The sequence below is a fragment of the Stenella coeruleoalba genome (genome assembly GCF_951394435.1).
Source record: "Stenella coeruleoalba genome assembly, chromosome: 5".
NCBI lineage: Eukaryota > Metazoa > Chordata > Mammalia > Artiodactyla > Delphinidae > Stenella > Stenella coeruleoalba.
Window position 1 is genome coordinate 143,823,861 of NC_137150.1, and position 14,287 is coordinate 143,838,147.

Genomic DNA, 14,287 nt, shown 5'->3' on the forward strand with positions numbered 1-14,287 from the left:
CTCCAGCTCCCGTCTCTGGGCGAGAAATCTCGCGCTGACGCGTGCTGCACCTGTAGGCAGTGTGACTGCTGTAAAGGGCTTCTGCTTTACTGTCCAAGTCTACTGGCCCTCCCCCGAGGAGAGTGCCTCAGGGCTCGGGCATCACATGCCACGTCCAAACGCGGGTCTCCCTTCTTCACATCTGAAACAAATGCTGTCAATGGCATATGTTTGACTAGTTCACAGTCTGCGGTCAGGCGCATGAGCTCTGGAGCCAACTTGTGGTCACTCAGTTTTGTGGGACTCATATGTAAAACAGGGCTGGGACTGGCCCTCCTGTGTTAGGACAGAGTGCATTTGCGTAAGTGCAAGCCTGTGTACTGTGTGCGGTTGGCTGCACGTTATAGCTACACGTCTTCTTAGGACAGTAGTTATTGTACTAGAACTCCTTTGATTTGAATATTCCTTTAAAAAAGAATGATTGGAAAATTTGCTTTATCAGAATTTCACTAAGTAGTACTGGTTATACCTAGATGTTGCCAAATTGAATCAATAGAAAAGATCAAATGAGGTTTTGGTTCTGGAGCAATGGCGTAAGCGACACCTACCAACTCACATCATAGTTACTGGTGAAAAACTACTGCTTTGCCCTAAAATCATCAACAAGACAAGGGTGTCTGCCCTCACCTCTCCTGCTGAACAGAGGACACAGCTCTAGCTAGTTCAGTATGACAAGTAATTAAAGGAAAAGGCATACAGATTGGAAAGGAAGAAATGAACCGTTTCTATTTGTAAAAAACACGATTGTCTACCTCGAAAATCCCATTAAGGCTACCAGAAAAACTCCTGGAACTAGTAATAATTAACAAGTTGTTAAGAAAGCAAGGTCTACATACAAAAGTCAATATTGTTCTATATACCATCAATGAACAATCAGAAACCAGAATTCAAAACACACCATTTACAGGAACTCCAAAGAGTGATATACTTGCTATACGTGTAACAAAATATGCACAGCATTTGTGTGCTGAAAACTAGAAAATACTGATGAGAGAAATCAAAGATCTAAATGAGAGACCTCCGTGTTCACAGCCGGGACGCTCAGCATACGGCGCCAATGCTTCCAAGTGGGTCTGCAGGTTTAAGGCAGCTCCTGTCAGAGTCCCGGCAGGACTGTTTGTAGATGCAAACAAGATGATTTTTAAATTTATATGAAAACACAGAGGAACTAGTTAAACCAAGAGAATGTTTTAAAAGATTGAAGTTGGAGTCATTTTATGTCACCATAATGCTGCAGTAATCCAGACATTGTGGTATTGGTGGATGGATAGGCACTTACGTAATCAAACAGGGTAGAGTCAAGAATACACCCACACACATATGGACAACTGATTTTTGACAAAGGTAATAAAGCAATTTAATACAGAAAGGACAGTCTTTTCAAAACGTGGTGTTGAAACAATTGGCTAATGCATAAAACAAAACAAACCAACAAAAACCCTTGAACTTCACACCTTACGTAAAATTAACTCAAAATGGATCAAATAGCCAAACGTAAAATCTAAAATTATAACCTATTTAAGAGAAAATATAGGAAAAGAAGGCTTGCTCATAAAAGATAAAAAATTTAAACAAAAGTCATAGAAGACAAAGTTGAGAAGTTGTATTTCCTCACAATTAGAAGCATTTGCTTCATGAAAGATCCTGTTAAGGTACGAAAAGACAAACCAGAGCCTCAGAGACGATCGTTGTAAATCACATATCCAGCAAAAGGCTGTGTCCACAGCATAAAGGCCAAGCCCTTTAACCTCCATGCAAAGAAAACAAGACAGTCCAGTTAGAAGATGGACAAAAGACCTGAGCACACGCTTCTCCAAACAGGGTGAGGAGATGGGAAATACGCACCTGGCTGGGTGTTCAGCACCATTCGCTGTCAGGAGAAAGCAGGTTCAGTCGCAAGGAGACGTCACCACCGTCTATAAAAATGGCTGAAGTAAAACACTGACGCCCCCAGGTGCTGACGGGAACAGAGTGCTGGGTCTGTCTTGCCCTGGGCAGGGGCGTGGGGGGGGGGGCGGTTGGAGGGGTGGAAAACGGCACAGCTGCTCCCGCAAATAATTTGCCAGTTTCTTAAGAAGTTAAAGGTCTACTTAACATATGATTCAATAATCAGTCGTGCTTTGCTGTGCACCTGAAACTGTCACAACATTGTTAATCAGCTATACTCCAATATAAAATAAAAAGTTAAAAAAAATCACAGTCCTGGGTATTTATCACAGAAAAATGCAACCTTGTGTTCACACAAAAACGTGCACCCTGTTGTTGCCAGCTGCTTTGTTTGTAATCCACCAGAGCCGAAACCAACCCAGATGTCCTTCGTGGGGTAACTGCATGCACAGGTCGTGGTGCAGCCATGCCCCCAGCCACCAAGATGAGCAGACTTCTGTTAGGTGCAGCAACTTGGGCTCTAGACCTCAAGAGCAGTATTATGCTGAGTGCATTTGTCTGATTGGATTTATATGAAGTTCTTGAAATGATACAATTGTAGCGACATAGAACAGATCAGGGCTTGCCTAGGAGAGTGAGAGGCTATGAAGGGACCACCTACAGAGCTCTGCATGGTGGGCCCACTTGTGTGCGTGGTTAGGGAAATCTACCCACGTGATAAAATTTCATAGACCCATACACCAAAAGAAGGGCGTGTACAGACTGGGGCCACTTAGGTAATAGTGTTTGACCAGCGTCCCTTACTGGTTTTGCTAATGCACTGCAGTTATGTGAAATGGAAGCTGGCTGAAGGGTACACGGAAACTCTGTATTATTTTTGCAGCTACTCATGAATCTAAAATTATTTCATAAATATACAACACACACGTATACTACACATACGCAGACATTAGAGTTGACAGTTATTAAATCTGAAATATAAGAGGTAAATTGTGTAAACAGATGTTAAAAGTAAGAGACGGTCAGAGTGGAAAAAAAGCAAGATCAGTCTGTGCAGCCAGCAAGACACCAACATGAAATCTAATGCTCTTGGCGGGTTGACAGAAAAAGATACGTCACGTTAACACTGATCGAAACCAGGCTGCAGTGACTTCATTAATGTCAGAGGAAGGAGGCTTCCGGACGAGACGGTGACTGGGCTAGGAAGGACATCGTGTGAATGTAAAACGGTCGATTCTCCAGGAAGACACATCCGCCCCAGATGTACACACGTCACCTAACAGAGCCTCAAAACACACGAAACAGAACCTGATAGAACAGAGAGGAGGATAAATTCACGATTGTAGTTGGAGATCCAACTGCGCTTTCAGTGACTGACGGGACAAGTGGCCTTGCAGGACGCCACACCTGGCCGCAGAAGGGACATGTTCGTGGCACACAGGGTGTTCCCAAGGTGGACCGTGCTCTGTGTAAAAAAACCAAAAGCCTACCGAACTTAAAACAGTTGAAATCACAAAAAGTATATATTCTGACCAGAGTGAAACTGAACTAGAAATCAGTAACCAAAGGTATCTTAAAATTTTCAAAGTACTTGAAAATCAAAACACACACCTCTAAATAATGTGGTCAATGTGCTCTATCAAAGGAATTTAGGAAATATTTTGGAATATTGGGAAATAATATAATATATATAATAAACGCACATCTCTAAATTGGTAGGAATCAAGGAAGTCAGTGCCTCTAGAGAAACCTATGGCATGAAATGCTAACATGAGCAAACGTCTGCAAACAACTACCCAAGTTTTACCTTAAGGAACTAAAAGAAAAGAAAAGGCAAGCAGAAGGGAGGAAATAGTAAAGCAAGACCAGAAACCAATGAAGTTGAAAACAAACTCACTTTTCCAATTGGACCAACTCAGATGAAGAGAGAATGTGGAAGAGAGGGGCAGCTTGGTTGGCCGCGGTTCGCTCTGCTTCCTGGTACTTTTCTGCATCCTTTGTTGGCCTCACAAGACATGTTCCTTCGTGAGTGTTTCCTCTGCCCTCTCCTGGGAACTGGTGGGTTTGCGAACCAGCCTGAGCCTGGGAGGGAGGAGGGTAAGGTCATGCAGCCTGGACGGGTCCCCAGCTGGCCGTGAGGGAGGAGGCCCCTGTGTCCCGGCTCTGCCTGGAAGCTGGGCCTCGTCCTGCCCTCGGCTGTGTGTGTCCCCAGGGAGCCCCTCCCATGCCAACACACAGCAGACCCTCACTGGTGACCAGGTGAATGAACGAGAGTGGATGGGGAGAAATGGAAATATCATCTTGGACGTTCCATGAGTACTTGAGTTTAGAAATCGCTGAATTCTGATTCCAGAGTACCGTGTGAGGCCCTAGAAATGGAGCTGGGCTTGGTGTCCACTGCACGTGCTCACCCCGTCTTTAAGTAGGTACTGAATGGGCTTCTGCTCACGGTGGCCCGGGAATGGCGCTGGGAACTGCTGGTTCCGTGTTGAATGAAGGAGATGAACGTGTCCTCTGCCCGCAGGCCAGGGCTGTGGTGGTACGGGGCACAGGAGAGAGGGGGCGCTAGCGGCTGGGGGTGCAGGTGGAGGCCTGGCAGGGTGTGCCCTCGGCAGAAGGGCCCAGACCCCGGGCAGGCTGGAGCTCAGTCTGTCGCAGGAAGGGAGGCCACCGAGGCTGGGTGGAGGACAGCAGAGTGGAGGCCGAGGCAGGCAGTGATCTGTTCATTTCTGTAATTTTGTCATTTCAAGAATGTTGTGTAAGTGGAGTCATAGAGCGTGTGACCTTTGGGGACTGGCTTTTTTCACTCAGCCGCATTCTCCGAGGTCCCTCCCGTTGCTGAGAGCGTCAGCAGCTTGTTCCGCTTTGTGGCGGAGTAGGTTCCGCGTGTGCGGTCCCTGTCGCGCTGCCCCTGGCAGGGATGCACCGTGACTGGCTAACCAGCCACTGGATGAAGGTGCTGCTTCCTGTTTTTGGCAATTACAGATAAAATCACAGCCTTTTGTGAGGGCATAAATTGTTATTGCTCTATAGTAAATGCCCAGGGGTGCCACCACCAGGTCGAATGGTAGTTGCGTGTTTAGTTTTCTAAGACACTGCCAAACCGTCTTCCAAGTGAGCAGAGGCCACATCCCCGCAGCCTCCGAGTGGCCTGCCCGCCGCTCCGCCTGCTCTCCGGGCTTGGCGTGGCCCCTGCTGTTTACTGTGGCCGTTGTGACACGTGAGCGTTGGCCCCTCCCGTGGTGTTAATTTGCATTTCCCTGATGGCTAATGATACTGAACATCTATCTTCTCATGTGCTTGTTCGCCACCTGTCTATCCTCTTTGGTGAAATGCCCGTGTCTTGTGCCCGTTTTCTAATTGGATTGTTTCGTGTTTACTGTTGAGTTTGATCATTATATATGCTTTAAACTAGTTCCGTGTTGGGTGTGTAGTTTGCAAATATTCTCTCCCAGTCTTGGCTTGTCTTTTCATCCTCCTAATTTTTTTTGGCGAAGCACAGGCCTTTAGTTTTGACACATCTCATTTATCAGTTTCCCTTTTGTATATCGCGCTTTTAGTGTCGAGTCTAAGAACTCTGCCTTACCATGGACCCTTAGGATTTTTCCTTTTCTTTTCTGAAAGTTTCGTTGCTTTACATTTTACATTTAAGTCTGTGATCCTTTTTGAATTAATTTTTATATAAGGTATAAAGTTTAGTTCAAAACGTCCATTTTTGCCTACGGATGTCCAGTTGCTCCAGCACCATGTGTTGAAAAAAGCTGTCTTTCCTCCGTTGAACTGCTTTTAGATCTTTGTCAAAAATCAGTTGGGCATATTTGTGTGGGTCTGTTTCTGGGTTCTGTATCTGCTCCATTGGTTTTCTCCACCAACACCACAGGCTTGATTACAGCAGCTGTATAATAAGTCTTGAAATCGGGGAGACCAGTTCCTTCTACTTAATTTTCCTTTGTCAGAATTGTTTTAGCTATTCTAGTTCCTTTGCCTTTCCGTATAGATTTTACAATGATCTTGTCTGTATCTCTGAAATTCTTGCTGGAATTTTAATAGGAATTATGTTAAAGCTGTATGTCAACTTGGAGAGAACTGACATCTTTACTATGATGAGTCTTGCAATCTGTGTTCTGTCTCTCCATTTATTTAGATCTTAAATTTCTTTGAACATTTTGTAGTTCTCAGCATATAAGTCCTACACGTTTTGTTAGATTTACACCTAAGTAGTTCATGTCATCTGCAAATAGGGACAATTTTATCTTTTCCTCTCATTACCTTTCCTGCCTTTTTGAACTAACTGAACTCCCCCGACTGTGTGAGTAATGGCCGTGAAAGGAGAGATGTTGTGACTTGCTCTAAGGGGAAAGGATTTAACCCTAAGTGTGATGTTGGACGAAGGTCTTTTTGTACATGCTCTTTATCGAGTTGAGGAAGTTCCCTTCTATTCCTGTGTTTTTTCCTGAGAGTTTTTATCACGAGTGGGTGTTGAATTTTGTCAAGTGCCTTTCTGCACAATATAATCCAGTGATATCTTCTTTAGGTCTGTCAACATGATTGATTACACGAGTTGACTTTTAAATACTGCACCAGCCTTGCATCGCTGGAAGAATGGGCATAGTGTATAATTCTTATTGTATACTGATGAATTCTATTTGCTAATGTTTTTAAAGGATCTTTGCACCAATATTCTTGAGGGCCGTTTCCTCCTTTTGTACCGTCTTTTGTACCATCTTTTGTACTGATTTTTGTATCAGGCTAGTACTAGCTTCCTCAAATGAATTGGAAACTATTTCTCTTCTCTTCTGTTTTCTGAAAGAGATTATGTAGAACTGGTATTAATTCTTCTTAAAACTGTTGGTAGAATCCTCTAGTGAAACCATCTGGATCTGGAGAATTTTTGCAGGGGAGTTTTAAGATTATGAACCCAATTTCCTTAACAGTTATGTAGGGCTATTCAAATTATCAGTTTCATATTGGATGAGTTGTGGTAGTTTGTCTTTTTCAAAGAGTAGGTCAGTTTATCTAAGTCAATTTATTTGTGTAGAGCTGTTCTTAGTGTTCCTTTGTTATCCCTTTGATGTATGCAAGGTTCTTAGCAATAGCTCCTGATTCATTCCTTATAATGATGTTTTGTCTTCTTTCTTTGTCGATCGTCCTAGAAGTCTGTCAATTTTATTGACCTTTTCAAAGAATCAGCTCTTTATTTTATTGATTTTCTCTGGTTTTTCTGTTTCCAACTTTAATTATTTCTGTCTTATTTCCTTCCTTCTGTTTGCTTGAATTTATTTTGTTCTTTTTCCAGATTCCTCAAATGAGAGCTTAGATTATTAGTCTGAGACTTTTTCTCTTTTCTGATGTATGTATTTTGTGTTATAAATTTCCCTCCAGGCAGTGCTTTACTTGTGATTTACAATTTTTGATATGTTGTATTTTTTTTAGGTATGTATCTTTATTCAGGTATACATTATACATTCAGGTCAACATATTTTTATAACCCTTGAGATTGCCTCTCTGACCCGAGGATTATTTAAATGGGTGTTGTTTTAGTTTCCATGTGCTTGGAGATTTTTCTGTTATTTCTATTATTGATTTCTAGTTTGATTCTTTTGTGATCTGAGAACACACCATATGATTTTTTTTTTTTTTTTTTTTTTTTTTTGCGGTATGCAGGCCTCTCACTGCTGTGGCCTCTCCCGTTGCGGAGCACAGGCTCCGGACGCGCAGGCTCAGCGGCCATGGCTCACGGGCCCAGCCGCTCTGCAGCATGTCGGATCTTCTCGGACCGGGGCACGAACCTGTGTCCCCTGCATCGGCAGGCGGACTCCCAACCACTGCGCCACCAGGGAAGCCCCATACCATATGATTTTGAGTCTTTTAAATTTGTTGAGGTTTGTCTTATGGCCAAGGATATGTTCTGCCTTGGTATATATTCTGTGTGTGTTCTGCTGGTGCCAGACGTGCTGTAAATGTTGACTGGGTCCAGTTAGTTGGTCGATGGTGGTGTGAGTTCTGTATCCCTGCTGGTTCTCTGCCTAGCTGTTCTTTCAGTTGCTGAGACGGTGTGGAAATCTCCAGCTGTAATTGTGGATTTCTGTATTTTTCCTTTCAGTTCTGTCAGTCTTCACATATGTCACTGTCCTAGTGTTGGATTCATACACTTTTAGGATTGCTTGCTATTGCTTCTTCATGGGTTGACTCGTCTTTATATAATGCCTCTCTCCATCTTTGATGATTTTCATTGCTCTGAAGTCAACATTATCTGGTATTACTATAGCCACTCCTGCTTTCTTTTGGTTAGTGGTTGTGTGACACATCTTTTCCGATCAGTTTATTTTCAGTCTGCTTACATCTTTCTATTTGAAGTGAATGAGTTTCTTATCGACAGCATATGGTTGAGTCATTTTTCTTAATCCACTCTGCCATTCTGTTTTTTTAATTGGTAAATTTAGACTATTTACATTTCATGTAATTATTGAGATGTTAGGGCTTCAGTTTGCCATTTCGTTTTTTGTTTTCTGTTTTTTCTGCCTATGTTTTGTTTCTCTGTTTCCTTATTTCCTGCCTTCCTGTGGGTTACTCAACATTTTTTTAATAATTCCATTTTGACTTATTGACAGTGTTTTTCAGTATCCCCTTTGTGCAACTTTTCAGTGTTGCCCAGATATTACATTATATACATATAACATAGGCGTTGTGCTCTTGAAAGGAGGCATTGCCTCCACTTCCTCACCGTTACCGCCCATGTCTGCCCTGCCCCCAACTCACTGCCTCCTCCCGATTTCTTTCACAAAAGGAGAAAAGCAGGCCCGGGGTTATGTGGTTGGTTCGTTCCTATTACTGGCAGCCTCCCAGAATTCCTAACAGATCGAGTGGGGGAAGAGTTGGAGTGGGATTATGACCAGTGGCTCCCAAACACGGCCTTGCTCAAAAGGAGTCTGGAGAACCTTAAATGCAGCTTCTAGGCCCACCTGGGTCTCCTGAATCGGGCTCTGAGGGGTGGCACACACACACCTCGACTTCAGTGCCAAGGTCTCCATGCTCATCGTAAGACGGCCAGGTGAGCCCTAGGCCACCAGCCGAGCCCTGGAATACCAGGTGCATCAGTGTCTCCTTTCCCAGACCTGAATCTTGCAGGTACACCACCCTCCTGGGATGGGATGAACTGTGTAGCCACTGCCCTCTGAGCAGTTCTGGGAGTTGGGGCAACAGTCCTTCTCAGAGCTCCCCCCAGGAGCACACACAGCCCCCAAGTGCTGCTGCCTGAGGACTCAGCCTGGCCTGTGACTGACACCCAGAGGGCTCCACATTGGGTGGGGGTGTCTCTCCCGTTCCTCTGGCTCCTGTCTCACCATAAGAATTTCTTGACAGGCCCGTCCGTCCCTCAAGAAGGTGCCCTGTTTACTTCTCTTTGTAGGACAGCACAGTGCCTGGAGCTTAGTAATTGCCCAGGAAATATTTGTTGAATTAACAAAGTTATTTATTACCAGTTACCTACGAGGCAAATGTCAACCTGCATCTTGCATTTATGTGTTCTTGTAGGAAAGGACAGGGGCGGGGACCAGCCAGCACCGGCTCTGGTACTGGTCTCTGACGCCCTGTCTCCTGTGCCCTATCCAGCAGGGCTGTGCCACAGCGGGGTGGGGGGGCGGGGGGGCGTGTGGCTTCACCAGGCAAGCGTCCCTGGAGGGCCATCAGAGGCGTTCTCAGGAGTCTTCCTGTTGGGCTGCTGAGCAGCAGCATAGCCCTCTGCAGGGACCAGGCACTTGACATCACAGGTAACCTCACCTCCTGCCGCTTCCTAAACGCAGCTTCAGCAGTTTGCCCAGAGCCCCCCATTGATGCCGACTTCCCAAATCCACCAGGAGGTTTAAGTGAAAAGTAAATGAGTGTATTTTACACACGTGAACAGAATCTGTACATGTGCTGATTATAAAGTTAGCATGTCGAATAGCCCTTATGTTCGCTTCCCGAATGGACACCGAGAGGTGGTGGCTGGTGGGGGCAGCGGAGTGCAGGCCGGAAAGCTCAGAGGCGCTGCGGGGCCGGCGGAGCGGGAGAGGGGCATGCTCGTCAGACGCAGGCACGCCCCGCGACTGCCAGCGACGGCAGCACAGACGCCACGCCCTCTGTGTGTGTTTCCTTTGACCGGAGAAGAGTCCACTCACACAAGCCTGGGTATGTTTAGAAATCGTCGGGATTCTGCCGTCCACCCCATCCTGCCCAGATCTGAGTGGGGGCACTGTCGGCCGGGCTCAGCGGGGCTCCTCCACACTCAGGCTGGCCTTTTCTGCAGGCAGGCTCCGCAGCCTGGACCAGCCGCGCAGCGAATGTGAGGCTCTGTCTGCTCCCCTAGTGTCACGTCGGCCCGTTTTCCCTCCCAAGGGAATCGCAGTGCCCCCGGGAGACCCGCTCTCCCCACCGCTCGCCTGGACCTTAGTCTCCCCACCAAAGTGCAAGCGGCAGGACTTGGAAATGTCCGCAGACACGTGTTGCTGGACGTGCCCCTCGGCTCTGGGTGTACACCCATCTGTGGCCCCAACGTCCTTGAGGGAAGGACACGAGGTTTTATGTAGACACAGGGGATTGCAGTGTCACAAAACCTGCCTCCATCCCCCCAGATCTCCCCAGCCTGGCATCCTGGGGCAGGTGCCCTTGAAAACCAGGGGGCGCTCTTACACGCGGATGTAGCACGTGGCTGCTTCTGCCCTGCCTGGGCGTTGAGGCCAGCTCCTGGCCCTGGTTCCCCTGGTGACCCCAGTGCAGGACCCACACCAGGGCAGCCGGAGTCCCTCCTTGGGACGCCACAGATGTGGACTGAGGGTCCCTTCCCGGTGCTGGGTGACATCGGCTGAGGACACTGGGATCTGTGGCAGGGCGCCTGCAGACTTTCTGCACAGGAGAGATCAGAGCAAATGTGAGACCTGGGCTGCGGGGGGAGGGCTGCGGGTTCCCATCCCGGGCCTTGTCCCCGCGGCCACCCTTCCCTTAACTCTAGCCTCAGGCTTTGCGTCAGCGGGACGAGGTGACTCGGCTCCTCCAGCCGAGGAGCCGAGCAAAGCAGTCGAAATGGATTTGTGTCTCCCGTGCACTGGAAGCGGGTGGTCAGATTTGGATGATTTCCTCATAGATGGGACTGAACCGAGGAGGGCACCCTGGCCACGTGCAGGATCCCGCCCGTGAAATCGGGAAGAGCCGTGCGGCTCGGAGACGGGCCGGGCCTTCAGGTTGGTCTGAGGCAGCGCCTAGATCTCCTCCACCCTTGGCTGGTGGGTGTTGGCTGTGCTGCCCCCGGAAGTGACCAGGTGCCGCCAGCACTCACTCTGTGACCCACACAGGAAGCGCTCCCGTCACTGTCACGCGGTGTCAGGGCTGCATTCCACTGCCTGGCCCTCGACCCAGAAACGATGACAGTTACACAACCAGGGGACACGGACACTGATGTCATCGTTACGACTGTACAGCCTGTGTTCAGGAAGCAAGAGGAAGGTCGAGTGTGTTCAGTGGAGACGTGATGACACAGAAGAGGACGCGTGCCAGGCTTCTGGGGGTGACACTGCAGGAGCCGAGATGCCAAGTGCACTGGATGGTCAACAGCAGAGCGGCCCATCCAGTGAGTCAGAGGAGAAATGGCACGTCACGGAGTGAGACCCAGGGACAGAGGGCAGAGCCTGACATGCCTGCAGATGGAGGCCCTCCCTGCGCGGGAAGCAGAATATATGCTCGAGCAAACAATGGCTGCAATTTTCCGAATTTGATGAACATTCTAAGACTGCAGATCCAAGAAGTTCAGTGAAGCCCCAAGAACAAAAACACAAGGCACAGCATAATAACATAATTGCTCAGAGCAGTGATTAAGAGAAACACCTTTAAATATGCTAGAGAAAAGGAGGTTACGTTCAGAGGACAAAGGGGAGACTGCCGTAGACCCCTCCGGACACAGTGCGGTGAGGAGGGAAGGGCAGCACGGCCCACCTGGAATTCTGCACCAGGTGAGACAGGCTTCAAAAGAAGGTGACTGTCCAGACACACCCAAAGCTGAGAGAACTCATCACCAGCAGACCTGCCCCACACAAATATCAAGGGAAATTCTCACAGTAGAAGAAAAATGATAGCAGAGCTACATGGTCGAGCATGAAAGACACTTTTGTTATCATCCAAATCCCTTTATTGGGATCAATCCCTAATTGATCCCTTTATTGGGATCAATCCCTAATTGACTGTTTAAATTTCAAAAATAAAGTACTGTAGGATCTATAACATAGGCGGAACTAAAATGTGTGGCAGTAACAGGGCAAAGGCCGAGAGGAGAAAGGAGAACACGCTGCTGTCGGGTTGTCCTGCACCCGTCAGGCGGCGACGCCACAGCTCACGGGCTGAGTCAGGTTAGAGGTCTGTGCCTAAGCCCTGAAGCCACTGCCTGGGTGACAACACCCAGAGTGGACACTAGTAAGTGAACGAAGGAGACGAGGTGGAATCACAAAGTGTATGCAGTTAATCCAAAACGTGGCAGAGGAAACATAGACACGGGGCAACGAAGAACAGATGGTGGAAGCAGAAAACAAATAGTGGAATGATAGACCTAAACTCAACCGTATCAACAATCACTGTGAATCGTCCTAACACCCCCAATTAAAAGGCAGATTGTCGAGAAAGATTAAAAAGTTTCTTGGAGGCAACTATATGTTGCCTACAAGAAACTCACTTTGAATATAAAGACACAAATAAATTAAAAATAAGAGGTGGAAGAAGAGACACCATGCTAACACTAATCAGTCGTAAGGTCGGGTGTCTGTATTCATGTCAAAGTAGATTTCAGAGCCAAGAATATTACCAGAGATAAAGAAGGATCTTTCATAATGGTAAAGGGGTCAATTCATCCACAGAACGTAACAATGCTAGATGTTACGATGCTAACGATGGAGCTTAAAATACATGAAGCAAAAAAAGATAGAACTGCAGGAGAAACAGACAAATCCACAATCACAGTCAGAGACGTCAGCATCCCTACCCAATATTGGGATAAGCGGACAGAAAAGCAGGCCCAGCCGTCTAGCTCTACTGACATCTGTAGAGCATCCCACCCAGTCACGCAAGATAGACCACGTCTGGTCCATAAGCAATTCTCAATCAATTTAAAATATCTCAAGTATTACAAGATATGCTGTCTAACTTTAATGGAATTAAATTTGAAATCAACAGAAGAAAGCTATCTAGAAAATCTCCAAATATTTGAAAACTCGATAACACACGTCAAAATATCCCATGAATCAAAAAAGAAATCAAAAGAGAAATTAAGTCTTTTGGAATGAGTGGACAGAAAGCACAAATATAAAACTTTGTGGGATGCAATGAAAGCCACATGTAGAGAGAAATTTATAGAACTAAACACTGTATTAGGCCAAAAGTAAGATTTTACAACCATGCCACCAGCTTCTTCCTCAAGACACTAGAAAAGAGGAATAAATCGCGGACCCTGCCCCCGTGTCAGGACTTGGTAACAAATGGGGTGGGTCGGGGGACCGTGTCTGCTTCTCCTCTTCCTCTCATCAAGTGGAGTAAAGTGCATTAAATCCCCAGCGTGAGGAGGACAGAAGGAGGGGTCCTCGCTGGCGAGAGGGATCCGCCAGTTTCTGGACACCAAGTGTGGGGAGGAGTGAGTCTCAGGAGGGCTTTTTCTGATGAACTGGCCGCCTGGCTGGGTGTGGACGGCTGTACCCACAGGAGTGCAGCTGCTGCCTCCTGCAGAGCTTCCCTGGCAGCCACAGAGGTGGGAAGCAGGCCCAGCACACTTGGGGTGGCCTCTGATGGGAGGTGTCCCGGGTCCTGGCGGGATGGCCAGAGGATGCCCCCACCTTCCCGGCACCCCTCGCCTGCCATCTCAGGGTGGGTTCTTCAGGGTCGGGGGTACTGAGTCGGGTTGACCTGAACAGCCCCTGGGGATGCTTCTGTGGCCAGGGTCCACAGAGGCCTGGGATGCCCACTCGTGGCCACGTGAAGCAGGCCGGCGCTCACTGGCCCGTGTGACTGATGGTGGCTGACAGCCTGCAGCCTGGAGCGCCCCTGGCGCTCGCTGACCCACTTTCTCCACCGTGGGCTGGAAACATTTACATAACAGATGGCCCCAGACCCTGGAGGAGATGTTTCTAATTAAAAAGGAGGCGCGGCGTCCCCGCCTGGCCCCCCCCCCCCCCGCCGTCCGGTTCATCGGTGCAGGTACCTGAGCCTTGGCACGCACCCTGAGCTCAGGAAGGGCTTTGCAGGGCTGCTGCAGGGTGTCTGCGTGGCAGGGAGCCATGTCTATTTGGTGCCACTCGATCGTTTGAACTCGGGCCTGGACCCTGTGCGGACCTTGGGCGGGGGCCTCTCG

At 47.7% G+C, this 14,287-nt stretch overlaps 1 protein-coding gene across 1 annotated transcript in view; it reads left to right on the forward strand.

Moving 5' to 3' along the window:
• The window catches only part of PCBP3 (poly(rC) binding protein 3), a 212,807-nt gene that overhangs the window by 171,093 nt on the left and 27,427 nt on the right, over positions 1-14,287 (forward strand). The gene's annotated exons all lie outside the window — the stretch shown is intronic.